Raw genomic sequence first — 12,119 nt, 5'->3', positions numbered from 1 at the left:
ACACTGAAAAATTCTGACTTTAAATTTAGCCCAGCTGGCTTACAGATTACTCTCGATATGTTACCCATTAGTATCTGTTCAGATCCAAAGATACACTAGCTGGCGACCATTTAGGACTAGAACAACAAAACTTTTATAATGTAAAAAAACAGGTTTATTATAGTACATAATTTAATGGCCTCTGTTAGAGCTTGACTGAGAAATACAGGAACTGAAAAAGGCACCAAAAATAACCCTCCATAAACAAATACAGCAACGGCACAAACTTATGATCTGTTGTTATTTTACTTCTCTTTCTTTCTCACTCATACGTATTTAACTCAACAAAGCAAGTGTTTTCTTCTCTCTTTTTTTAAAGACATTAACATTCAAGGTCAAAAATAACTAAATAAACTGCTCTAAACACAAATCCTCAAAAATCTCAGAAGGGAAGAGTTTCATTGTGTGAAGTGAGAGAACATAGCACACAGCAAATTCAGAAACAATGTAGCAATACAAAAAAACTGAGATATTTTACTGTTTCATGGAAAATTTTCAATCATTTTGAACAACAGATCTAAAAAAAAGGTTGAGACCAGACAATAAAAGGCTGGTAAGTAAGTGCTACTAAAAAGAAAGAGCTGTAGGAACCTTTTGAACTATCCATCCATTCGCTTCCGCTTGTCCTTTTCAGGGTCGCGGGGGGCGCTGGAGCCTATCCCAGCTGTCATAGGGCGAGAGGCGGGGTACACCCTGGACAGGTCGCCAGTCTGTCGCAGGGCCAACACACAGGGACAGACAACCATTCGCACTCACATTCATACCTAGTGACAATTTGGATTATCCAATTAACCTATCCCCACAAGCTGCATGTCTTTGGACGGTGGGAGGAAGCCGGAGTAGCCGGAGGGAACCCACGCAAACACGGGGAGAACATTCAAACTCCACACAGAAAGACCCCGGCCTGATGGTGGAATTGAACTCAGGACCTTCTTGCTGTGCGGCAACAGTGCTAACCACCGTGCCACCGTGCTGCCTACCTTTTGAACTAATTAGATTAATTGGTTACAGGTTATTAACATGATTGGATATAAAAACGCATCCAGGTTTCTCAGAAGTAAAGATAGAAGTTAGTTCACAAGACTGCAAAAACCTTTCTGTAATTTGTGGAACAAGATGAACACTTTTAAGTGTAAAATAATGAAAAGAGTTTGAACACAGCATCTACAGTACCTAATATCATCAAAATAATGTGGCCAAATCTCTGTGCTCAAAGGCAAAAATATATATTGCATAGCCGTGATCTTCAGTCCTCAGGTAGCACTACATCGAAAACAGGGATGATTCTTTGATCAAAATCACAGCACTTTGAGTAATCACTGTATGTCAACACAGTTTATCGCGCCATCTACAAAGCGCTATCATGCACAGAGGAGGCCGTACATGAACATCATCCAGAAATGTCTGTGGGCCAAAGCTCAATAAAATCAACTGAGGCAAATTGGAACGCTCTTCAAAACTAAAGATGAGAGAGACCTGCCTTCAGTTCAAAACCATATGGAATTAGCATCTTACACTGGAAAGGCAAAATGAGTGCTGAAAGGCAGATACAGGTTTTAGAGCAACATACACTGCCATCCAGGCTCTCCTTTTTAGGGAAAACCTTGCATATTTCAGCAAGATAATGCTAATGTAACTGCATCTGTTACAGCAGCATGGCTTCATAGGAGAAAGTGACTGTCTGCAGTCCTGACCTTTCACCAACTGCAAACATTTGGCACATCATGAAACGAAAAATAGCCTGACATTGTAAACAAAGATGTCCTTTAGGAGCAGTCGCCACACTAACATGCTTGAAACTGAAACTAACACCAGAGATAAATCAGATGACATTTAATTAAAATAAAAGGACAATACAACCACTGAATGGTTGTGTCAGCATTAAAGATAAGCAGCTTACTAGAATTATTATGCAATATATCTTTGCTACAGAGCTTTTCCTCTCAAATTTTAGATATGTGTCAGTGCGGTTAAAAGCAGAAATATCTTCCCTTTCACTTCTTTTTTAGTTTGCTGCTTTCAGCTTCCAGGAACTGTACTAATCTCAGCTGACACTGTCCGAGGAATTATTTTTGCTTCTGTGGTTTTCCAGAATTAAACATCTGTCGTCTTTAAGGGATTTGGAGATGAATAGTAATTATTTAACAGCCTGAAATGGGCTACTTGACTTATGTGAAGTTTGTTGGCCCATTTAAGTAATAGATTCCAAGTTAATCCGTAAATGAGAGGTTAAAAGCCAACTGTTGTGCCCACAAGTTTTTTTAAAATTCCGTAATCGTTCCTAGAAACCACTGTTTACACGAGACATCTCATTACTCAGCCAAACCTTTTCATTCTTCGGTTCCTAGAAACAGAGAGTCTTTGGACTGTGCCAGCTAGAGAGCACGCTGACTTTAACCCAGTTCTTGCTTAAAATAATACCTGCTGTGGAGACAAAATAGTTCCACTTATGGGCTAAAATCTTTACTTACTGCCATGGTTTATAGAGACCTACAGTGGGTTTTTGACCAGCAGCTAAATGTGTAATCCCTCTCAAAAATAGTGTTTCACTGTAAAGATAAAATGGCACTTTATGGAGAAGCTTCTTGAGTTCAAACCTTCAACAAGGAGGTTAACTACTGAATGTGCAAATGGGAACTAAAGAGCAGTTAGCGCTTAAGCTCATGTGTTTCATTTTGCTTCAGTAATCCCAGAGCTTTGTGCTGCTTTAGCTCTTCATGTAGCAGTTTAGCTTGACTGTAAACAATGCTGTATGAAGGTGTTGCTTTCTTTACTTAAAGTGGGATCTGTGCTCCTCCCCAGAGTATTTTAGAGGTATTTACTTCCCTTTCCAAATTCATAATAGAATTACAAAAGAGGGCTGAATTTTGTACACATTCTAAACCACCTTAAGGCAAATGCGATATGTGATAGTGGATTAGATAGATAAGACTGACTTGACTCGACTTGACTTGTTGTGAATCACTTACAATACCATGCAAAACACTGAATGGGAGCTAAAAGACTTCAGTGCCCGGAACTGGAATACTTTTAATGGAATGTATTTTATTTATAGCATCCAAGCAGATTTCTGTTGTGATTTGCACGCAACCATTTAAATTGGATGAAAAATGAGACATGTTACTTGTCAAGGTAAAAGTGATACACACACCACATGGACCAGGGTGAATAGTGTTCGCCCTCAGAAACCCTTGAAGGACCATGTGGTGTTTTAAATCTACTTAGAGCTGCAGGCATGACACTCATAATGAGGAGTTAAGGTATGAATTGTTTCTGTGAGCCCTTTACTGGGAATGCAATGGGAGGCATTTTAGAGAGCACTACCGACTTTCTTTTTATATGCAAGCTGTAAACAAAAAGAAGCAGTGTGCACTTTCTAAAATTATCCTGCAAGATCTTGGTTAAGGCAATGCAGGAAAAACATAAGTAAATATGTTAAAATGGCAGCATGGTGCAAACTTAGCATTCTGAAGCAATTTTTCTATGAAAGTGTCCTTGTTTGGGACGTCCTGTGTACGTGAACGAGGACACACACATGTATGGAGGCAACTAATGCCATCTACAGTCTTAGCAGTGTTGGGGAGGCTACTTTGAATACACCTCTATGTACCCAGCTGGAAAAAGTTGAACTACACCAAAGTTACCCTAGGGAGAGATTGATTTGACTAACTCAAGCTAGGTGGAAAAATAGTTCAAACCATTAGAAAAAAAGGCAATGCACATGTGATACAAAATTACAAGAAGATATGAGTTTACAGGCCATACATAAACAACAGAAAAATGCCTCATTACTTCTGGTGCAAGGAGTTTGAAAGAATTGGTTTTCATCATCATGCTGGCATCTGAGCATGACTTAAGGTAATTCAAATCATTGAACTGTACCTCCTGACTGTGGTTATAGTGCTGGTGCCTCGAGAAACATGCAACTATCGGTCAAACATTACGGCATGCTGTGTAGTTAACTGCACTAACAGTCCTTCTGTACTTTGTACTTTTGAGAGTGAAACTCCACTATTTTATTTGAATGTTCCTCACCACTAATGCATCCATATTGATGCCCTTTCTCACCAAGTTTACTGATATTAACTGATAATTTAACACTTCACTGTCTTCCAAGTAGGCATGTCTCTTCCTCCAAAAAAACCCAAGATGGCTAAAATGTAATCTAAAGTCTTCAAAGCAGGGATCCACAAACTAAAGGTTTAAGTCTGGGTTTGGGTCCAGGTGGTATTGTGCCCTCTAAAAAAGCATGGGACATCTTATCTGAACATTTACTAATAGATAATTAATAGTTAACAATACTAATGCAAAATTGAAATAATATTTTGTTTATTCTCAAGAAATGTTCACTGCAGACTACTATGGATACTGTGAAATCTCAACCACATAGGGATTGTCCAATTATGATGTGATGCCAGTGACTGGCTGTGGTTTAAGGGGTATCAGCCCACTAATAACAGGAGGCTTCTCCCTGTATTGAAGGAGAATCTGGAAGGCATGGTGTGAGCCTATCGAAGTGGTGTGCAGAGGCTTTTCTTGTAAGCCTCTGTGCAAGGTCTATGAGCTACTTGGGATCTCAAGTGCTACAAAAAGGAAAGCAATCGAGTCTGCCATGGAGGGCTTCCAGATGGCTTTGAATCAGGGGGAATGGTCTGTGGGCCAGTGCTGCTGGAACACAAGCCAGGACTTGATCAACCCTGGCTGGCTTGGCTGAGTGAGGTTACATGATGTTGAAAGACCCCAAACATTCAACACTGAATATGTGTCCCGGTGCATTATGGGATGTATCTTTGACTTGGGGTTTGCAATGCTCCTTCTGTTCATGCATCTAAGTGCTCCTGCGCAAAAAAGGAGCACAAAGACAAGTGGGCTCAACGTAATGTCAACGGCAAGCACCTTATACGACATCGGTTTTAACCTCAGTACTTATAAACACTTTAGCAATTTATTAACCAATGTATATTGCTAATATAAGCTCATCTCCAGCAAGCTACAGTGCATAAAATTTGTCAGCAACAGCTGACATTTTAGTTGGCAAGTCTCAGCAAGACACAGGAAGCTGCTTTTGTTTAATCTTATCTGGAATCAAGGAGCCTGCAAGTGAGCCATGTGGGCATGGAAACTGTGAAAGACAATGCAACAATAACAAAGCAGGCTGTTTGCTTCCACTCACAGCAAACAGTTAATTGAGACAATGCTTGAGACCTCATTTGAAGCTTATCTTGGGCTTGTCTTAAATGACCTAAGACTTGATTCAAACTCCAAAAAACCTAAAATCAGCTGTGATGTGACACTTTGTCATTATGCATTGTTTTTGTGCCATTAGTCATTTGTTCATGCTCTCATCCCATCTCTTTTTCTCTCTCTGTCTGTCTCTTTCTCTCTCTCGCGCGCGCTCTCTCTCTCTCTCTCACACACACACACACACACACACACACACACACACACACACACACACACACACACACACACACACACACACACAAAGATAGGGCTTCAGCAGCTGAGTACCAGGCAGTACTGACCTCTCGCTTTGTACATTGCTGTCATACACACACATGCACACTAAGCAGACAGTACCAGTCTCTCATCCAAGCACTGATAAAAGGGCCTTTATGCTCCAAAGGTTTTCACTGCAGTAATGCGCATGCGTGCACACACACACGCGTGCACACAGTCATGTTTCCATCACATCGGGAGCCATTACAGCCACTTACATTCCATGACGTGCTCCAAAGCATAAATACTGCTTCACTAGCTTTTACTTAAACTTAAATGTCTTAACCTTTACATTGATTTATGATTTATTATGCAGATACCCAATAGTACAATTTCCCCACAATACCCATAATACGCACACTCTCTGGCTGGAAGGATAAAACACTTCACAATTTCAAAGTTAATAAGGCGAATTTGTACATCTAAACATGTTACTTGATCTGATACCATAAGCATCGCTGGGCCGAACAAAACTCACACTGTAATGCCCGCATTAGCAGACAAACATACACATCCGATGCAGCGGGGAACTGTGGGATGACGGTGTAACAGATCAAAGCGCTAGTTTGTTTTCACTGACAGATGAGCAGGTGCACACTTTCATCTTCCACCTGCTCAGGACATTTGTTGTAGTTTGCCATTTTTACTTGAGTCTTTTCATACACATACAAGCACACTAATCTCTGTATGAAACAAGCATATAGTATACATACATACATATAGTGCATCTGAGTTTTTAAAGCTTGGTCTGTGACAAGTTTTTGGCATTAATGAACAAAACAATGCTTCGACCTATAGTAGTTAACCCTTTAAGACCTACCATAGAACCAAGTCCGCCAGAGCTTACTTTATATTTTTACATGCTGTAGTGCCATTTTTGGGAGCATTTCAAGTTGCTATACATCAATACATCTGTTATAGCCCAAATTTTAATAATATGTATGCATTAAGTCCATAGTAACTACATAAATTGCAAAAAAGTGCAATAAACTACAAAAAAATTGAAAATTGTTTTTGTTTTGTCTTTTACATATATTTCTACTTAGAGAAATTTAAGAGCTTTATCCCTCAAAACTTTAAATACAAAAAAGTTGCACAAAATTGTTTACAACAACAGGAAATTTATTTTGAGTGTCTTCATATTTTTATTTTTGAGATACACCAATTTTTATATACTGCAGAAAAAACTAAAAACAATCCTAGAATGCAAATTTGCAAAGAAAACAGCATGTGCATCAAAATAAACTATTTAAAGCAGTGCAATTTGAGTTCTAAGCATCCCAGAAACTATTCAGAAAAGCATAATGTCAAACATGACTTTTAAAAACACCAGTAAAGGCTTATGCGGCCTACAAGTAAAAAACTACATTTTCCGCGAAAATGACGTCACTTCCGGTTTCAGGCAGGTACTGGCAGACATGCGATAGTTCGCGCTGACTATTCCAACTAGGAAGTGTTACAAACAGCTGATCGGATCGGCAAAGCGTGTCTCTGGAAAATTATGTTTTTGTTCCTGCAAGCGCTTTTTATGCAATTTTTGCAAAGCTATATGTGGAAGGAAACTGTGACTTAGGACAAGCTGATGGCATAAGATGTAAGTACAACTCCTCTGGTTTTATATGCAAAAAATATTATTGCGCTACCTTACGTGGTTCCGGTGTTCTGGGAATCCCTCCTATCTGAGAAAACATCCTACCCAATGTTTCTGCGCAGACGCAGCGCATGCGCACAACACCACCGGCTTTAAAGGGTTAAAGAGGTCAGAGTGAGTGGGAACTACACTGTTAAACCTCTTCTGCGTTCACTAACTGGTGTTAAATTGGATAAGCTGAGGAGACTCTTTATTAGGGAGTGATTAGTTGTTTTACAGTCACTTCAGCTTAATGTTCGACTTATAGTCTTGGCTAATTGCTCTGTTTAAAGTTTGTTTTTGTTTTTCTGCTGCTAAAGAAAGTATAAGTAATGAAAAAAACATATCAATCATGTTGCCTAAAACCTATGGAAAGCTTGAATGATGTTTTTTGAGCTATAAATATCACCTAACAATTAGACAATGAGTGGTGAGTGGTTCCTGAAGGTTGCTAACTGTTACTAGGTAAAATGAGTTGCAAAGAGGGCGCTGCAGCAAAAAACCTGCTTGTGATTGCTCTGGTCACTGGCAAATTGCCTGTAATGTCTGCAAACACTTGCCAACTACTCTCCAAACGGCAGTAGAATTTGAAAAAGTGCATCGCAAATTGGAAATAGAGAACCTTCATCATCAAAGTGAAAATTGTGCCTCAGAACTGCAGACATTACGTTTTGTCCCTCACTTTCTACAGTCTTGCAATTGCTCGGAGAGTAGCTGGTGAGAGTTTATAGACTAGTTGACGTCATACATGCAAATTACAGGTTTCTGTGGCTGTCTGCTTGGAACCAAAGTAATCGCAAGGAGGTTAAACAGGGGTAAGCACAAGAAACTACTGAAAACTTTGGAGCCCTGAGTGTTAGCGAGGATGATCTGGCAGAGAACTGTGGCACCCATCTGCCTGGAAATACCCAGCTTGATTAAACAGTAGGAGACAAGTGGGGGGAGAACAGCCGGGGGGGAAGACTTCCACTCACAGGCACAGTGCCAATCCAGTAACTCCACCTGAGGCTAAAAGCAGATACGTTAACACACAAAAAAAAGAAAAACAGAATCTAAAGCCCATCCTGCCAAACCTCATAACTGGAGGTTGCCAAATGCCTGTATATTTGTCTCTAGGCTTGTGTGACTGGGCCTTATTAACTTGATCCAACGTTGTCACCATTATCAATACAGGTCCAAAATGTTAACAAGTTAACTTCACATGGTTAGTGGTCACATCTCTGCAAAACCTCAACATCCTGTTTGTTTAACATACATTAATCTATTAACTGAAAATCTTGGCTGTGGTCTTGTCAGCAACTTAAAAGTATAACCCTCCACTTCTAATGACAGCTGTTTAAATATAGTTTATGAGTGCAGTCAGCCTTTTATAAAATTCGGCTCTGTTCTTTATTACTTTTACCTTCACAACTATTTTGCTATTCAAGCAGAACGTTAAAGCACTGACAAGGCTTGACAGCTTTAGAAAAGTTATAAAGAAAAATGGGTCAACAATTGATTGTTACTCATTTAAGTGTGTCTCTGGCCTGGTTTCCCGCAGCATCTATTATACTCTATTATAAGATGCAGACTCTTCTTCCAATGATGACTAGATGTTTCCAAAGGTGCTGTAAATTTGAATGACTCACACACAGCAAGGGGGCTTTGATAAAAGAGGTTGGCAAAGCACTGAATGTGGGAGACCGTCTCGCAGACTGCATACAAAATGAATCACATGCTCATATGAATAAAAGGTCCTCAACAATTTAGAAAAGCAAATGCTTTGATATTCCTATTGTAGAATTGCTGATAATGCCTCTTCTTGTGTCTAAAATTACCCCTACTTGAAGCGTAAAGTGGAAGTGGACACATTTTGCAGACATCTATTTGCACAAAAACACACTCCGAAAGTGAAATCTGATTTTCATGTGGCTTCAGTTAACTTTCCCTTTGAAACAGGAAATTAAATTTTAAAACAAAGCTGCAGATAATTAAAAATGGTGCACCCACTCATTGCTTTGTTGTTACAAATCTTAAAAATGGTAATATGTAAAACATTTCACCTGCTACGCGCTCCTTTTTAATCCAGTGACACTGCTTTTCTGATGAACACTTGCATGTCTGGTCCAGCCAGTTGTTGAGCCCCTGGCACAGTTCATCTCCCATTTACAGCTTCTGCACTCTCGTTTTATATTTATTCTGACAGGATACAGTTGAACCTTGAGCTGTCTCTTTAGCAAACCTAGTAAGTGGAAAAAGCTGAAAGGTTTAGCCTGTGTTATTGGCTTTACAGTTTATTTCATGAAAACACTTTGGCATTTATGGCCACTGTTATTTTTACAATGTGGCTTTAGGGCAGACTGCAGACTACAGCACATGTGAGCACACAGTGGTGTGAACAAGCACACACATGCTATGAGTCCTGGCTTCTCTCAGCTGCATTTTGCAGTTGGATTTCATTAAATAATATCCCAGCAAATTCTACGATTGAAACCTTTCAGCTATGAAGTATTTGTAAATGCTTAGATTTAACACCCAAGAGGTACCAGGAAGCAAAAAGATACAGAGGATTATTGTGACTGGATGTCATTTGTCACACAGCCATCTATTAAAGGTGCTCATTTGCGGGCACATGAGCAGGTTAAATATGACATGGTAGGGTTTTTTTCTTAACTGCAAATTAGAAAAAAGGAGAGCTAAATGAGAGGTAATCATATATATATATATATATATATATATATATATATATATATATATATCAGAGTAATGGGTTTCTAACAAGTCTGTGTGGAGATGTATGGAATGGAGTGAAAGTGCAATCAAACTTTGGCAATAACGGACTGGACTCTTTAGTGTCACTACCTGGTAATAAAATGTATTGCACATTTATTCAGTCCTCAATTCCATTTGACTGCAAGTACACGCCACTAAATTAGTTAATTATCTCAAACATTAGCCTACATTGCACAGTAGATCCAGACATTGAGCCTTTTTTTCCTTCTCAGTGCAAGGCTTTCTTTAAAAGCTACACACACACACACACACACACACACACACACACACACACACACACACACACACACACACACACACACACACACACACACACACAGACACATAAAGGCACTCAGAAAGAAAGAGAGAAAGAAAGTGCGAGCTGCATGCAGTATAACTGAGAAGGGAAGTGACAGGTTCAGTGTTGCAAAATGAGAGCTTTTAAAGCACATCCTTTGACACTCAGAAGCACCCACACACTTTTGTTGGAAGCTGTAATTCAAATAAGTTTAGGGTAAGCTAATGTTTCGATGCAAAACAGAAAAAGAAAGAAAGAAAGGACCTTAAAAGCATTAACCATGCTATTCTCTTCCTATGTTAATTCTGCTCCAGTCCTTGATCAGTGCACTCAAAATGCAGAAATTAGTCGTTTAAATAAGTCTAAGTGTTTCCACACCCACAGAAGGCAAAGTTAGAATAGCAAGAAATTAGTCAAATGCTAGCTTTTCTTTTTTAAGTGCAGAGAAGCATTAGTTAGTAATCATAGCAGCCAACCAGCATCTGATTGGTCACAGGCCTCACACATTGATCAAATTACGGTAATATATGATGCAACAGTTAAAGAGGAACATAAAATGCAAGAGTATATAAAAATTGGTGTATCTACCATGCAAGAGATGCAGCAGTGACAAAGACAGGTTGCCAAGAAGATGTACCCTGGTGTTTATTTAAGTGAAAGATACACATACAGGCTTATTTTGACTACCTGAGCCAAGTTTCGACAAATTCCCCAGCCTGCTGGAACTTGCTTGGAAGGTCAGATTTTTTCTGACATCACCAAACACGTGACACAAGAACCCATACTGTGTTTATTGTGCACTATGTTTTACATATAGATACATTCAAATCGCATGAAGATTCACCCACCAGTAACTGATGTACTTGCACTGCCATGTCAGCAGCCCTCCTTTGCATATTTCCTCTTTACATATTCTTGGTTCAGCTTTGGTCTCCAGCTTCTTCTTTTGCTTGCTTCTGCATGTGCTGAGTGGGTGAGTTTCAGGGCCAGAGTAAGATGGTTTTTAACAGCGTGCACTGTAACACATAGAAACCTCTTTTAGTATCATTATGAGGTGTAAGAAGCTCCGCAAAAAAGAAGCTGTAGCACATACTGCGGAAAAGCACGGCCCGCACCTCCCGTTAAGGATGAAAAATAATGAAATGCATTTTAAAGAGACCATATAGAAGGAAAGATAACACTGAAACGTTGCACTTTTATCAGTAAAACTTGGGGATAATATGAAATGTTGTTGTAGTGGAGTCAGTATAGCCAAAGGGTGGAATAAGCCAACTGGAATTTAATCAATCACATTTCCTGGTGACTATGAAAATAGTGTTGTCATTCTAATATTAAAAAAAATGAGTGAGAGTGTTATTTTAAGAGTGTTATTATAAATGCAAACAAAATTGCTCATGCTTTTGGCATAACTTCAATCATTATTATTATTGTTTTTTTAAACGTCAGATTTATGGCGGCTCATTTAACTAGAACTAACAGCACCCAGATTACGTTGAAAAAACAGGTTGGACAAGCAAAACGGACTGGAGTGGGGTAGCGCTGTGTTTGAAGCAAAGTTAGATAAAACTAGGTTACTGGGGCATAAAGAGAAATGACAAAAAAGGAAGTGGTTGAAGTGTTGCATTGTGTGTTTCAGAAAACCCTTTGTCAGTGAATGAAGCTTGCCTGAAGCTCTAAGGTACTGAATTTCTGTGAAAATGATCTGCTTGAATGTACAGTCATGGTGAAAAAAAAAAAGAAAAGTACACCCTCTGTCTGTTCTACGATCATACATGTATGGACATTAAAAAATGTTGTCCTTTTCAGGGCTTAGAATTAGGTAATTGTAACCGTTGATGAACGGAACACATGACATATTACACTGTGTCATTATTTGCTTAACAAATACTGAGCCAAAAT

This window comes from Astatotilapia calliptera, chromosome 17 (assembly GCF_900246225.1).
Source record: "Astatotilapia calliptera chromosome 17, fAstCal1.2, whole genome shotgun sequence".
NCBI classification, from domain to species: Eukaryota; Metazoa; Chordata; class Actinopteri; order Cichliformes; family Cichlidae; genus Astatotilapia; species Astatotilapia calliptera.
Note: the sequence above shows the minus strand (reverse complement) of the source record.